The sequence below is a fragment of the Furipterus horrens genome, unplaced genomic scaffold (genome assembly GCF_987537825.1).
Source record: "Furipterus horrens unplaced genomic scaffold, mFurHor1.1.pri manual_scaffold_13, whole genome shotgun sequence".
NCBI lineage: Eukaryota > Metazoa > Chordata > Mammalia > Chiroptera > Furipteridae > Furipterus > Furipterus horrens.
This window is the reverse complement of record NW_028327183.1, coordinates 38,909,130-38,922,544: the sequence shown is the minus strand read 5'-3', so window position 1 is coordinate 38,922,544 and position 13,415 is coordinate 38,909,130. Positions and strand designations below refer to the sequence as shown.

Here is a 13,415-nt window from a genome sequence, read left to right as displayed (position 1 = left end):
TATCTATTTTTAGAGAGAGAGGAAGGGCACTCCCAACTGGGGACCCAGTCTGCAACCCAGGCATTTTCCTTGGCTAGGAATTGAAGCAGCAACCCTTTGGTTCACTGGCTGGTGCTCAACCCACTGAGCCACACCAGCCAGGGCAACAGTTCTGGTTTTTAATTGCAATTCTTTAAACGATATTGCTGTTTTCTCACTTGCATTGTTACTGAAATCAACACTCAACAGTAAATATGTTCAGAGTCTAGAAGTATAGGTAGAGGCTTTAACTAAATGTTTCAATTGCTTTGGTTGTCATGTGTCTTATAGTCAAAGATTTAAAAAATATTGCCTCAGGCCCATGCCCCACGTTAAGCCCTCCCTGGCCCCCCTTATCTCCCTTGGCCACTGGGATGCGCCACTCTGGGGCCTGGGCTTTACAGTCCCTCAGCCAGCTCTGCTCAGCTCCTGGTTGGGACTATGCCCTCTGAGATGGTGTGGCATTTGCTCTTTCAGTTTCACATGGCGACAAAAACTTGTATGTTCTCCCAACTATCTGATGATGAACAGAGACAAAAAAAAGAAAATCTTCATTCTTTAACTCTGGCCATGTTGCTTTTTGGAGTTTGCCTGATCAGCTGGTCAACAGATCCATTCAGCAAAGCTTCTGTTTTAATATTCTCTGTGTTGGAGGAGGAAATCATTGGTGATTGATACATTGTTTAATACTTATTTTGAAGACCAGGAATCCTCACATTTTTACCCTCCGCTGCCTTGCGGCATACCTCTTCAGGGGAAAGGCTAAGGGAGTAAACCCCGACAGAAAATCCGGAGCCGGAGTCCCTAAGGCGGTTTGACGTTGTAGTCAACACCGGCAACTCCTGCGGCGCACCTGAAGCCAAGCTGTATCGACTCCGTCTTTCCCTTGGACCCTTCAGCTGCGAAGAGAGGGGGGCGTCTGCTGCATGGGCAACAGCAGACCCTCCATATCACCCTGCCCAGGCTCTGTAGCTTCAGCTTCACTGGAGAGGACACTCCAGCGTCATCGCAAGATGTCGATTCAACACGGGAGGAGACAGATACCGTGTCACTCCCGAGTCGGACTGCACAGCCATTCTCGGCGGTGCAGATAGACTCTTAAGAAGCTACACCATTGTCTCTCGAGACGGACGGCTGCCGACGAGAGTTGAAGCTGAGACATATGAACTTCAAGAAAGTAATGTTCAATTGAAGTCGGCCATTGTGAATACAGAGGGTGACAAAATAAACAAAGAACAGAGCTACCAACCAATGCTCAGCTACCAACTGACATAGATGCTCAGTTTGAGGCCAATTTCCAAGAAGAATTGAAGATTAAAGGGTCTCTTTTTAACTACCATAATTCTTGTATCCACATATGCCTCTACTTCATGTCACCAAAAGGACATTCTTGAAGGTATTTGATCTCTCTCTTTAAATTTTTTAAAATTTATTGATTTCTAGAAGAAAGTGGGAGAGAGAGATTTGTTATCCCACTTATTTATGCATTCATTGGTTGATTCTTGTATGTGCTCTGACCAGAGATCAAACCCACCAGTTTGATGGATTGTGACAATGCTCTAACCAAGTGAGCTACTCAGCCATGGATGAAAATACTTGATCTCTCAACCACTAAGAACCTTGACAGTAAGGTGAACATTATACCAGTGATTCAGAGAAGGAAAACTCTGACTCCAAAAAACCTCCGCTGCCTTGCGGCATACCTCTTCAGGGGAAAGGCTAAGGGAGTAAACCCCGACAGAAAATCTGGAGCCGGAGTCCCTAAGGCGGTTTGACGTCGTAGTCAACACCGGCAACTCCTGCGGCGCACCTGAAGCCAAGCTGTATTGACTCCGTCTTTCCCTTGGACCCTTCAGCTGCGAAGAGAGGGGGGGGTCTGCTGCATGGGCAACAGCAGACCCTCCATATCACCCTGCCCAGGCTCTGTAGCTTCAGCTTCACTGGAGAGGACACTCCAGCGTCAACACGGGAGGAGACAGATACCGTGTCACTCCCGAGTCGGACTGCACAACCATTCTTGGCGGTGCAGATAGACTCTTAAGAAGCTACACCATCGTCTCTCGAGACGGACGGCTGCCGATGATGATGATGATGATGATGATGATGATACCAGTGATTGCCAAAGCAGATTAAATTTCTAAAACTTAATTACAGAAATATAAGATCAAGCTCACGAGTGAATTGGTCGGAAATGGTGCCCAGATATAACCATTCCCAACAGATGATAAAACTATTGTTATAATCAATGTTTCAGAGAATGGGCACTTGCCATTTGCTGTTGTAGAAAGCATGGATGAGTAAAAGTTGGGAATAAGATGGTCAAAGCTCACCAGTACCCTTTGGGCGTTGTACAACTGGAAAATGAAAACCACCGTGACTTTGTAAAGCTCCGGGAAATGCTCATTTGTACTGTCAACCTATGGTTGTTGGCGCCAATTCAATGCCAATAGGAATCCTCATTTTGGAGTGCAGGGAAGAAGGAAACGTTATGTGGTGCAAAACAGCTCAATTGTGATACAGCATGGTTCTGAAAACAGCATGGCTGTGGAACAGCTCAACTGTGATACAGCACGGCTGTGAAAACGGCACGGCTGTGAGCTGGCCCTGTGGCCAGGCCCTTCTCCAGCTAGGCAGCACTGCTCTGCCCTTTGCTGGTCTGCTCTGCTGCACTCTGCTCCACTCTGCTCCACTCTGCTCCAGGGAGACATCTCTGGTGTTTCAGCTCATTGGTGGGTTGGAGGGGACACAGCCTTTGTGGAAAGAGAAAGTGTACTCTCAGAGCCAGAGGGGATCTGACTTATATAGAAAAAAGTCCCTGTACCATCCCTGATTGATCTGTCCTCATACAAATGAGGCCTCCTAATCCTTGAAGTTTGATTGGTCCAGAAGACACTGTCCTGATGGGTCAGAATAGAGTTGTTCTCATTGGTTGGTGAAGAAGATGGTGGGGGAGAAGAATATAGCTACACAGTTCTGATTGGATGGGGAAAGTTTCATTCCTATTGGTTGAAACAGGATTCCAGGAACTCTTTTATTAATAAGGGCTGGCTTAGATGGCAGAAACAGAGCAGGCAGTTCAATGCAGAGGCAGGTAGTTCAGTGCAGGCTTCTCTCTGAAGTGCAGTGTGCATGAGAGGTCCCTGTGTAAAAATGTATGTTAGGCTCTGTTTTGTTTTGTTTTGTTTTTTTTTAATTTGAGGCATTAGTCACCAGTAGCCCTTCTTAGTAGGTATTTTCTTTCTTAGGGTTCATAGTAAAAACATGGAGGATCCGCAAGAACAGATCCACACTAGGCACTCTGAATTCTAGGCATTGCAAAGTAGAGGAAATGGGTTTTACTGATGTGGGCCCAGGGAATAAGCTCCTGAGTCTTTTTGTTTTTTTAATCCTCACCCAAGGATATATTTATTGATTTTAGAGAGAGGAGAGGGAGAGAGAGAGACATTGATTTAAGAGAGGAACATCCATCAGTTGCCTCTCATATGCACCCTCACCAGGGACTGAACCCACAACCTAGATATGTGCCCTGACCGAGAATTAAACCCACAACATTTGGGTGTAAGGGACCATACTCCAACCAACTGAGCTACTAGACCAGGGCGATCTGCTCAGTCTTTACGAGTCCTGTGAAGCCAAAAGACATGAATTTTCTCTTTCACACACACAGAGAAAAGGCCATGTGAGGACACAGCTAGTAGGTGGTCCTCTGAGGAGTTGCAGGAGGCTGAGCCAGAGCTACTCTCTGATGTGGAGGACCTGAAGGTGGGGCAAGGTTGGCAGGGCGCTACCAACCCCCTTCCCCTGATCTTCAGTACCATGGGTTCCTGGAGTGTACAGTGCCCTGCGGCCTGCTGCTACCCCTTTCGCTTGCTCTCCCCACCCCACCCCCATTTCCCTGCTGGGCACTGGGTCTTCATGCCTCCTCCCACCCATCCAACCATCACCTGGGCTGAACCTGTGGTCCTTGCAGGCACTATTGGGAGCTTTTTCCTTTTGAGGTGGTTGGGAGCGGGCAGAGGTATGCCCTTTCTTTAACTCTCCCTGACTTGGCTTTGGAGTTCTTTTCATGGTGACAAGGCCTAATGTATAATATTTGGTTATGTATATTTTATATATAAAATGTTAAAAACAAACAAACAAAGAACCTTTGGGAAATTCATATTTTGAGCACTAGCTCCTGCTCCCCTGGGTAGAGCCATTACATAAAACAGTATAAAGAAAGATACTTTCTTCACTGCAAAGCCATGTCAGTTTTCATTGATTCAGTGTGTGTGTGTGCCTGTATACTCATTTGGGCCGATAACATTTCTGATGACAAATCTGATGTCATCATTATGTTTATCCCTGTCTTTTTATCTGGCTGCTTTCGAGAGTTTTATCTCTCTCTCTCTCTCGTTATGAGTTTCGTTTTTGTCACTGGTTTTGAACAATTTATTTTGCAATTTGGTGTGATTTTGTTCACGTTTTTCTGTGTATAGGTTTTGTTAACTTCTTGGATCTGTGGGTTTATAGTTTTCATCAAATTTGGACATTTTTTACCATCACTTCTTCAAATATTGTTATGTCCCTCTCCCTTTTTATGAGTACTCATATTAACCATATATGAGGCTGCTTAAAATTGTCCCACAGCTGAGCTTTGCTCTTCATTTTTGTGTGTGTGTTTCATATTGGACAGTTTCTATTGCTATGTGCTCAAGATTCAGTATTCTTTTTCTGAAATGTGTAATCCTATTCAGTGTATTTTTCACCACAAACTCTGCCATTTTTATCTCTAGACATTCAGTTTGGGTCTTTTTGAAAAATATCTTCCACATCTCTAGTTAACTTTTTGAACATATGAAATACAGTTGTGATAATTGTTTTAATGTCCTTCTTGATAATTCTAATGTCTGTGTTGGTTTTGGGTCAGTTTCAAATATTGGTTAATTTCATTATCAGCTGTGTTTTTCTGCTTCTTTGGTTTTGTTTGCCTAGTGACCTTTGATTTTGATGATTGGATTCTGAATAATTTTGTATTCTTATAAATGTTGTTGAGGTTTGTTCTGGGTTGTTAATTTATGTGAAAGCAGTTTGGTGCTTTTGGTTTTGCATTTATGTTTTCTAGGTGTGCCCTGAGCAGTATGAGCTGGGCTCCATCTTGGGCTAATTGTTCCCTACCACTGAGGCAAGACCTTCTGGAGTATCTTGCCCAATACTCCATGAAGGAGAAAGATGGCCCTTATTCCCCAACACAGGTGGTTTCCTCATAGATAGGTGCTGATTAACACCCTGCTGAGTACTCAGGAGGCCTCTGCAGATCTCTGGGGGCTTCCTGTGCAGTTCTCTCCTCTCCAGGTCTCTGTCCTGTAAACTCTTGCCCCCTTGCTTTCCATAGACTCTTAGCTCTGTCTTTCCCCAACTCAGGAAGTCTGTTGGACTTGTAGTTGGGGAAATAAACCATTTTCCCTCTAACTTTCCAGATTCTCCAGCTGATAAATTAGATGTACAAAGACAAATTAACAAAAGAAAAACAAACAGAAGTTTAGTAATGTGCATCACAGATACGCACAGGAGAACTCAGTGATGAGTAACTCAAAGGGGTGCTTAGAACTCAGGCTTATGGAGCATCTTAACAGAAGAATACAACTCTTTAGAGAAGTAAGAAGACAAAGGAAAAGGACTTTGAGTTTTTAGTGAAGCAAATTGTGGGAAGCTAAATATATGGGGGAACAAATGGAATAAAGGGGTTAATTAGTAAGGCTTGTTGTGTAGATTCTTCTGGTGGGATGATAAGAGTTTCAAGTTGTCTGGGGATTAACTTCTGGTCTTCCTGCTAGAGATGAGTGTGGGGACACCTTTACAAATTTGTCCTGCTTATATGCAAATCAGGGAGGGCAGGTAGGTTTTCTTGCACCTGCTTCTCAGCTGCCTTTAGCTAAAAATGATCCTATGCCATAGTGGAGTACTTACAGGTAGCATATTCTGCCAGACTCCACCTGTGTTCCCTTCCCTGCATCACAGCCTGGTAATGATCTCTAGGCAGTACCTGGGCAATCAGAAATCTCACTTCACTTGTTTGCCATCTCTCAGAGATCATTTTCCTTCATTGCCTGATATGCTGTATCTCCCAAACCATTATTTTATATGTTTTGTCTGTTTTTATTGCTCCACTTGCCTCAGGCAGTAAGACAAATCTAGTTCCACCTTGGGCAGAAGCAGAAGTCCCTGTAGAACTTAGTTTATTTTTATTTTATTTTTTCTACCACCATGAGCAAAATCTTTTTAATGAAAATCTGAAGCAGTACAGAACTCAGAAGCTCCACTTAGGTGCAACAAACATGGATGTGATGCTAAGAAACTAGTTTTTTCCATAAGTTGAATAAGATTTAAGTTTGACAGCACAGTCATTCTGAAAGCAGCAATCCTCAAATTTCAATATAGCCTTGTATATTTTAAATAAGGAAGGCTAAAATGAGCTATAGAGTTTTTGGTTTTAAGACTGTATTGAGTGAGATGGCAATTAGATGAAGTGATCTGAACAAAGGTGCATAAGGTTAAAAAAACCCACTTCAGCCCTGGCTGGTGTGGCTCAGTAGATTGAGTGCTGGCCTGTGAACCGAAGTGTCACCAGTTCAATTCCCAGTCAGAGCACATGCCTGGGTTGTGGGCCGGGTCCCCATTTGGGGGTGCGTGAGAGGCAACCACACATTGATGTTTCTCTCCCTCTCTTTCTCTCTCCCTTCCCCTCTCTCCAAAAATAAATAAATAAAATCTTTTTAAAAAAGAAGAAAACCCACTTTACATGGGTAAAATATTGATGCCATACCCAACCCATATGGCCCACAGTTTCACTGAGATGACTAGATTCTCTAGAGGATGAGGAAGTGGATACCATCAGGTAAACGCTCTTGCATAGAAGAGGATTGCAGTTCTGTTAATGTTAGAGCCAGCAGGGAGAACTTGACATTAGAAATCTAGGTCAAGAGTCTATAGCAGTGGTTCTCAACCATCCTAATGCTGTGACCCTTTAATACAGTTTCTCATGTTGTGGTGACCCCCAACCATAACTAAAGCATAGTGATTAATCACAAAAACAATATAATTATATATGTGTTTTCTGATGGTCTTAGGTGAACCCTGTGAAAGATTTGTTCGACCCCCAAAGGGATCGTGACCCACAGGTTGAGAACCGCTGGTCTATAGGATGGAGAAAAGAAAGGAATCTATAGGATGGGTCTCATTAGAAAACTGATGTGTAGGGACTTAGGTTAAAACCATTTTGAAGAATTTGTGAACTTTAAGGTAGTAACATCTTTTCAGAGATTGTAGCATGCAAAGGACCCACCAACACTACACATTATGAACAAGATCTTTTGACTAAAATGGGAAGGACAGCATAAAAATATTTACCAAAGAAGATTCAGAATAAAGGAGTGTTTCGTCGTCGTCGTCGTCGTCGGCAGCCGTCCGTCTCGAGAGACGATGGTGTAGCTTCTTAAGAGTCTATCTGCACCGCCGAGAATGGCTGTGCAGTCCGACTCGGGAGTGACACGGTATCTGTCTCCTCCCGCGTTGAATCGACATCTTGCGATGATGCTGGAGTGTCCTCTCCAGTGAAGCTGAAGCTACAGAGCCTGGGCAGGGTGATATGGAGGGTCTGCTGTTGCCCATGCAGCAGACCCCCCCTCTCTTCGCAGCTGAAGGGTCCAAGGGAAAGACGGAGTCAATACAGCTTGGCTTCAGGTGCGCCGCAGGAGTTGCCGGTGTTGACTACAATGTCAAACCGCCTTAGGGACTCCGGCTCCGGATTTTCTGTCGGGGTTTACTCCCTTAGCCTTTCCCCTGAAGAGGTATGCCGCAAGGCAGCGGAGGTTTTTTGGAATCAGAGTTTTCCTTCTCTGATGTGCCCTGACTGGAAGATCGAACCAGCGACACTTAGCTCGCAGGCCGACGCTCAATCCACTGAGCCAAACCAGCCAGGGTGAAAGGAGTGTTTACAGGATGTTAAACTATTAATCTGCAGCCATGATGAGGCTGGAGTTACTAAAACCTTTGCTTTCTTCTCCTTTCATTCTTGTTCATATTTCTTCTGTTGCTCTTCCCTGGTCTGGAGACGAGGATTTTTGTAAGTTTTCCTGTGGAAGCTCATGCTGTCTACATGCTCATTCAGAGGTCTGTTTGTCCCCATAGTTTCAGTTCCTCTTTGTGTGGCTCAGAGTTGAGGGAACGAGACAAACCTGTTTGGAGATCAGACACTGTTTTCCTGTTGGAGTGTGTGACGCTTCAGCTCTCAATGGAACAGGGTAATAACTGTAGCAGAATCCTCCTTTGTGGTCTTTAACTTGTTTGTCCTGAGCACAGCCTGGCCTTTTGGGATATTCTTAAGCATTAGACCGGGGTTCTGGGGATACAGGTCTGGTTTTAGCAAGGCCCCCACAATAAATGCTGGTGTCAGGGACTGCCTAACCCTCAACAAGTCTGCTGCCCTCACAGAAACTCCTGACACCAGTGAAGGCCTGTGTCCTTCAAAGATATCGTAGCCTGCTGGCAAGAACTTAGTAACTTTTCTGTTTTAATAACTTCTCTGTTCTCAGAGCCAACTCCCCCAAAGCCATTAACAGAGAGCTCCTTTTCCCTTACCCCTTAAAAAACCCCTACCTTTCTTTTGTTGGCTGCTCACATGGTCTCAGACTGCGTGTTACAGCTGGCCAAATAAATCTTTTAGATTCATGGTCGTTTCTCCTCTCACTCTCACCGGACCTAACAGGTATTGCCAGATATGGTCACATGTGAAGACTTTCTGGCCAGAGTCTTGGTCAAATCTTATACTCATTATCTTTTTTTTAAAGATTCTATTTATTTATTTTTAGAGAGAGGGAGAAAGAGAGAGAGAGAGAGAGAAACGCTGGTGTGAGAGAGAAACATCAATTGATTGCATCCAGCACGTGCCCGGACTGGGTACTACACCGATATCTAGGTATGTGCCCTGACTGGGAACGGACAGGCAACATTTTCCTTTGTGTTGGCCCAACCAACTGAGCCACACCAGTCAGGGCTATACTCATTATCTTTAGTAGCAGCTGAAAACCGGATATTTATTTAATTGTAGAGTGAGTGGAGCGCCTGACAGACCCCTTCACACACAAGGTGCTCTCATCTGCGGTGCCCTGGGCCCTGCCTTGAGAGTGCCACTGGCTTGCGGGAGTACAAGCCATAGAGAGTCCTCCTTGGAGACCAGCTGGAATAGCCACCACTTGCTTAGTGACAGACTGCTTCTTCAGTTTGTTAAGTAGATTGTTCAAAATGTTTCTCTTTTCTTTTAATATATTGATCAATGGACTCCTTTTTTTTAAATCCTCACCAGACGACTTGCTCACTGACCCCGGAGAGAGGGGAAAGGAGGGAGAGAGAGGGAAACATCAATGTGACATAGAAACATACATCGGCTACCTCTGGCACGCACCTCAGCCAGGAATGAATCTGTAACCCAGGCATGTACCCTGACCGAGAATTGAACCTACAACCCTTTGGCTTATGGGACAATGTTCCATTCAACTGAGCCACATCAGCCAGGTCTGGACTCCATTTTCTTAAAACGAGCCTCATAAGCTTCTTAAATTTGGAGTTGTGCTTGCAATTCTTTTGTTTTTTTCCAGATTTGGAAAACTCATCTGTATAGACAGACTCCTCTCCTTCTGCAGATACCTCTGAATTGTCATTACCACTTATCCCACTTTTTCCTGAGGACACTGCATTCTCATCTCTTTGGCTCTCATCTGGTGGAGAAGGAACTTCTGCAGCAGTTCTGAAAGCCTGGTTTTCCTGGTTTTCTTGAATCTGGATCTCAGTGAGATCACTTGTTTTTTTCTCTGAATGATCTTTCTGGGAGTCAGGATCCCAGTGGATAGTTGTGCATCTTCCCCTTGCTTTGGTGACATGGCCAGCTGGTTCTCTCTTGGCTTGTTCCTGGCTGCTAATCTGTGTCTGGGTCTTGTCAGAAGAGGATGCAGAAGTTTGACTTTCATCCTGATTTTAATTTTCTTTTCTTGCTTCCTGTTTCAGGTGAGCTTTCAAATCTTTTAGGAACTTGTCAGCCCTTGGGTTAGGCCAAAGTCCCAGACTCTGGATCAAATTCTGCAGGTCATTGTACTTGAAGGAGTCCAACTCCTCCAGGGATGGAATGGTCATTGCTACCTACAATCCAGGCAACGATGCAGAGTATCCTCCAGCCCCTGCTGCACTGGCCAAAACTCTGGTGCCCTCTGTAGAACTTATTTTAAACATATATTTATTATTTGTCTCCGCTCACTTCAATATCAGCTCCAGGAGGACAGTGATGTTTGTCTGTTTTCCCCCCTGCAGATTTCCAGTCCTTAAACCAGTGTCTGACACATGGTAGGTACTTGATAAGTATTCATAGAATAGAAGAATGATTGGATGAAGTGAGTCCTTTTATTATTCCATTTTACAGATGAGGAAATTAGGGCACAGAGGGGGTCAGTCACCTGCAAAGACAGTCAAACTCAAGCAATCTGACTTCTGAGCCCACACTCTTAACCACAAGACAGTTGCCACTCTGCTAAGCACAGACTGACTTCCTACTTTGTTCTCTCAGACCTGCTTTCCCCTTGTAGCAATGAATGTATTCTCCCATGGCTAGAAATTCTCATACTCCCAAAAAGAGGGTGGAGATCCATTCATTCCTGTAGCCCCAGGGTGCAGTGTGGGCACATAGCTGGTACGCATTTGCTGAACCAATGAATGAATGAATTACTGAAAGGCGCAGAGATTCGGAAAAGCTTAGATTGCATCCACTAGTGTTACAGAAGAGGGATGTCCAAAACCCCCCAGAGCTTGCGGCTGGGGGATGGGGAGAAGGAAGCATCTTTCAGGATGCCTTCACATGCCTGGGGCTAGGGGCTAGTGTCTTTGTTTTGCAAATTGATTTAATGCATCCAAGGCTCTGAAGATGGGAGGGATCTTGGGCTGGGGGATGGTATGGAAAAAGCACACAGAGCCTGCGTGAGGTTCTGTGAATGGTCAGAATTGGGGGCTATGACCTCTGTGTCACGGGACACAGTCAGGGATTTAAAAATAAGCAGCAGACATTTTAACTGGGTTCTCCATGCAGTTTGCAAGGAAAGCAGAGGTACACCATGCAGTTTTAACTGGGGACACACACCATGCTGCTTTGAAAAGAAGGGGTCTGACCATGCGGTTTTGAGGAGGAGGAATACCTTTGTGGTTTTGGAAAGGAAAGGTTGGGGATTCACATGGCTCTGGATTAAAAGCTGGCGAGCACCATAACACAGACAAGACCTTCCCCAATCAGAATTGAATGGTTGGCAGCTACCGGTAAAGCTGAACTGTGTCTAAGAAGTAGAGAAACCGTTTCTCTAACTTTTCTAAAACTAGCCTGGTTTGGTAGGGGGAGGGAGAAATATGTGTTTGTGGGTGTTTTAAGGAACATAAGACTTAACAGAAGAAATCTGCAAATAATCCAAATCTATATAACTATTAAATAAACAATTCTTTTTCTTTTCACTAAACTCTGGTATTGAGAGTTATAATTCTGGCAGCGGGCAATCAGGCCCCTAACTAAACAGCCCTGGGTTCTGTTTCAATTGGAGCAGCCCAGGGGTTCTGTAACACTAGGACTCTTTGATTGCCCGCAACAGACCTTATGGTCATACTAGGACTTTCTATTTAGGTCCACTGTGAAAAATCTCAAAGAAGGATCCTGACTGTCCCAGCCTGGGTCCTGTCCTATCTCCGAACTAACTAATCACTGTGACTAGGGGGTGGGGTCACATACAAAATGGCAGCTTCCAGCTGGATCACATGGCAAGAGCAGTGGAGGAACACCAAGTCCCCTGAAAGGGAGGTGGTTCTACTGGGGCTGCTGAGGGTCCCATGGGAAGCCTCTTCCACTGGGGAAGGGGAAGAAGTCCTTGATCTTGGAAGGTCATGAAACATAAGCCTGTTCCACTGTCATTAGCTCTAAAGTGATTCTCTACGTCCTGCTCATAGCTCTGTTCATAGCCCCTTTATTAGAAGTTATCTTGTTACAGAACCCCTGGGCTGCTCCAGTTGAAAACAAACCCACGGGCTCTTTAGTTAGGGGCCCGATTGCCCGCCGCCAAAATTATAACTCTCAATACCAGAGTTTGGTGAAAAGAAAAAGAACTGTTTATTTAATAGTTATATAGATTTAGTTATTTGTGGATTTCTGTTATTAAGTCTTATGCTCTTTAAAACACCCACAAACACATATCCTTGCCTCCCCCCCTTCCAAACCAGGCTAGTTTTAGGAAAATCACAGAAACCATTTCTCTACTTTCCAAACACAGTTCAGCTTTACCAGCAGCTGCCAATCATTCAATCTGACTGGGGAGGTCCTTTCTGTGCTGTGGCGCCCTCCAGCTCTCAATGCAGGACCGCCTGGATTCTCAGCCTCCTTGCAAACTGCCTTCTTCCTGCAAAACCGCGTGGATCTTCTCTCCTTCTCAAAACTGCGTGGCGAGAGCCTCTTAAAGCAGCCTGGAGACCCCTTCTCCAAGCCACATGGAGAAGGCCCCTTCACCAAGCCACGTGGAGGGAGCACACGAGAGAGCGAGAGAGCGAGAGCGAGAGCGAGCGCGAGCGCGAGCGCGCGAGTGAGAGTCAGAGCGCCAGAGCCAGAGCGTGAGTGAGAGCCCAAGCGTGCCAGAGAGAGTCTGAGCTAAAATGTCTGCAGCTGCTTATAGATCCCTGACTGCGTCCTCTGACGCAGTGGGCGTTGCAAACAGTTCTGACCATTTACAGACCCTTACGTAGGCTCTGTGTGCTTTCCATACCGTCCCCTGGTTCAAGACTCCTCCCATCTGCCTGAGGCTTTGGATGCATTAAAGCCATTTTGCATAAGAAAGACAGTGGCCACCAGCCTCAGGCATGTGGAAGCATTTGAAAAGCTGCTTACTTCTTCCCATCCCCCAGCAGCAAACTCTGGGGATTTTTGGACTCTCCTGTTTCTGTAACAATCTTACTCAAGTTATTCTCTTTGTTTGCTTGTTTGTTTTTAAATTTATTGATTTTAGAGAAAGAGAGAGGACATTGGTTTGTCATTCCACATATTTATGCATTCATTGGTTGACTCATGTATGTGCCCTGACCAGGACTGAACTTGAAACCTTGACGTATGGGGACAATGCTCTAACCAACTGAACTGCATGGCCAGGGCTTACTCAAGTTATTCTAATTTACTGACCCTCTATTTCCTGTTGGGGCCATGATCACTACTTCAAACCTGATAGCAGTATACTTACAGATCCACCTAGTAACTCCTATGTGTTCCCACTGAATTTCTTGTTGTACACCCCAGTCCTCCATGGCAGTTTTGTTATCATGGAGGGTTGGAGCAAGGTTCCAGCAGGCCATTG

The 13,415-nt window shown here is 45.0% G+C and overlaps 2 pseudogenes; one reads left to right on the top strand and one right to left on the bottom strand.

The window, feature by feature from the left end:
- Positions 1-471: 471 nt before the first annotated feature.
- LOC149994598 (septin-10-like) lies at positions 472-5,164 on the top strand (annotated as a pseudogene).
- Positions 5,165-8,009: 2,845 nt separating this feature from the next.
- LOC149994597 (nucleolar and spindle-associated protein 1-like) lies at positions 8,010-10,185 on the bottom strand (annotated as a pseudogene).
- Between the last annotated feature and the right edge of the window lie 3,230 nt (positions 10,186-13,415).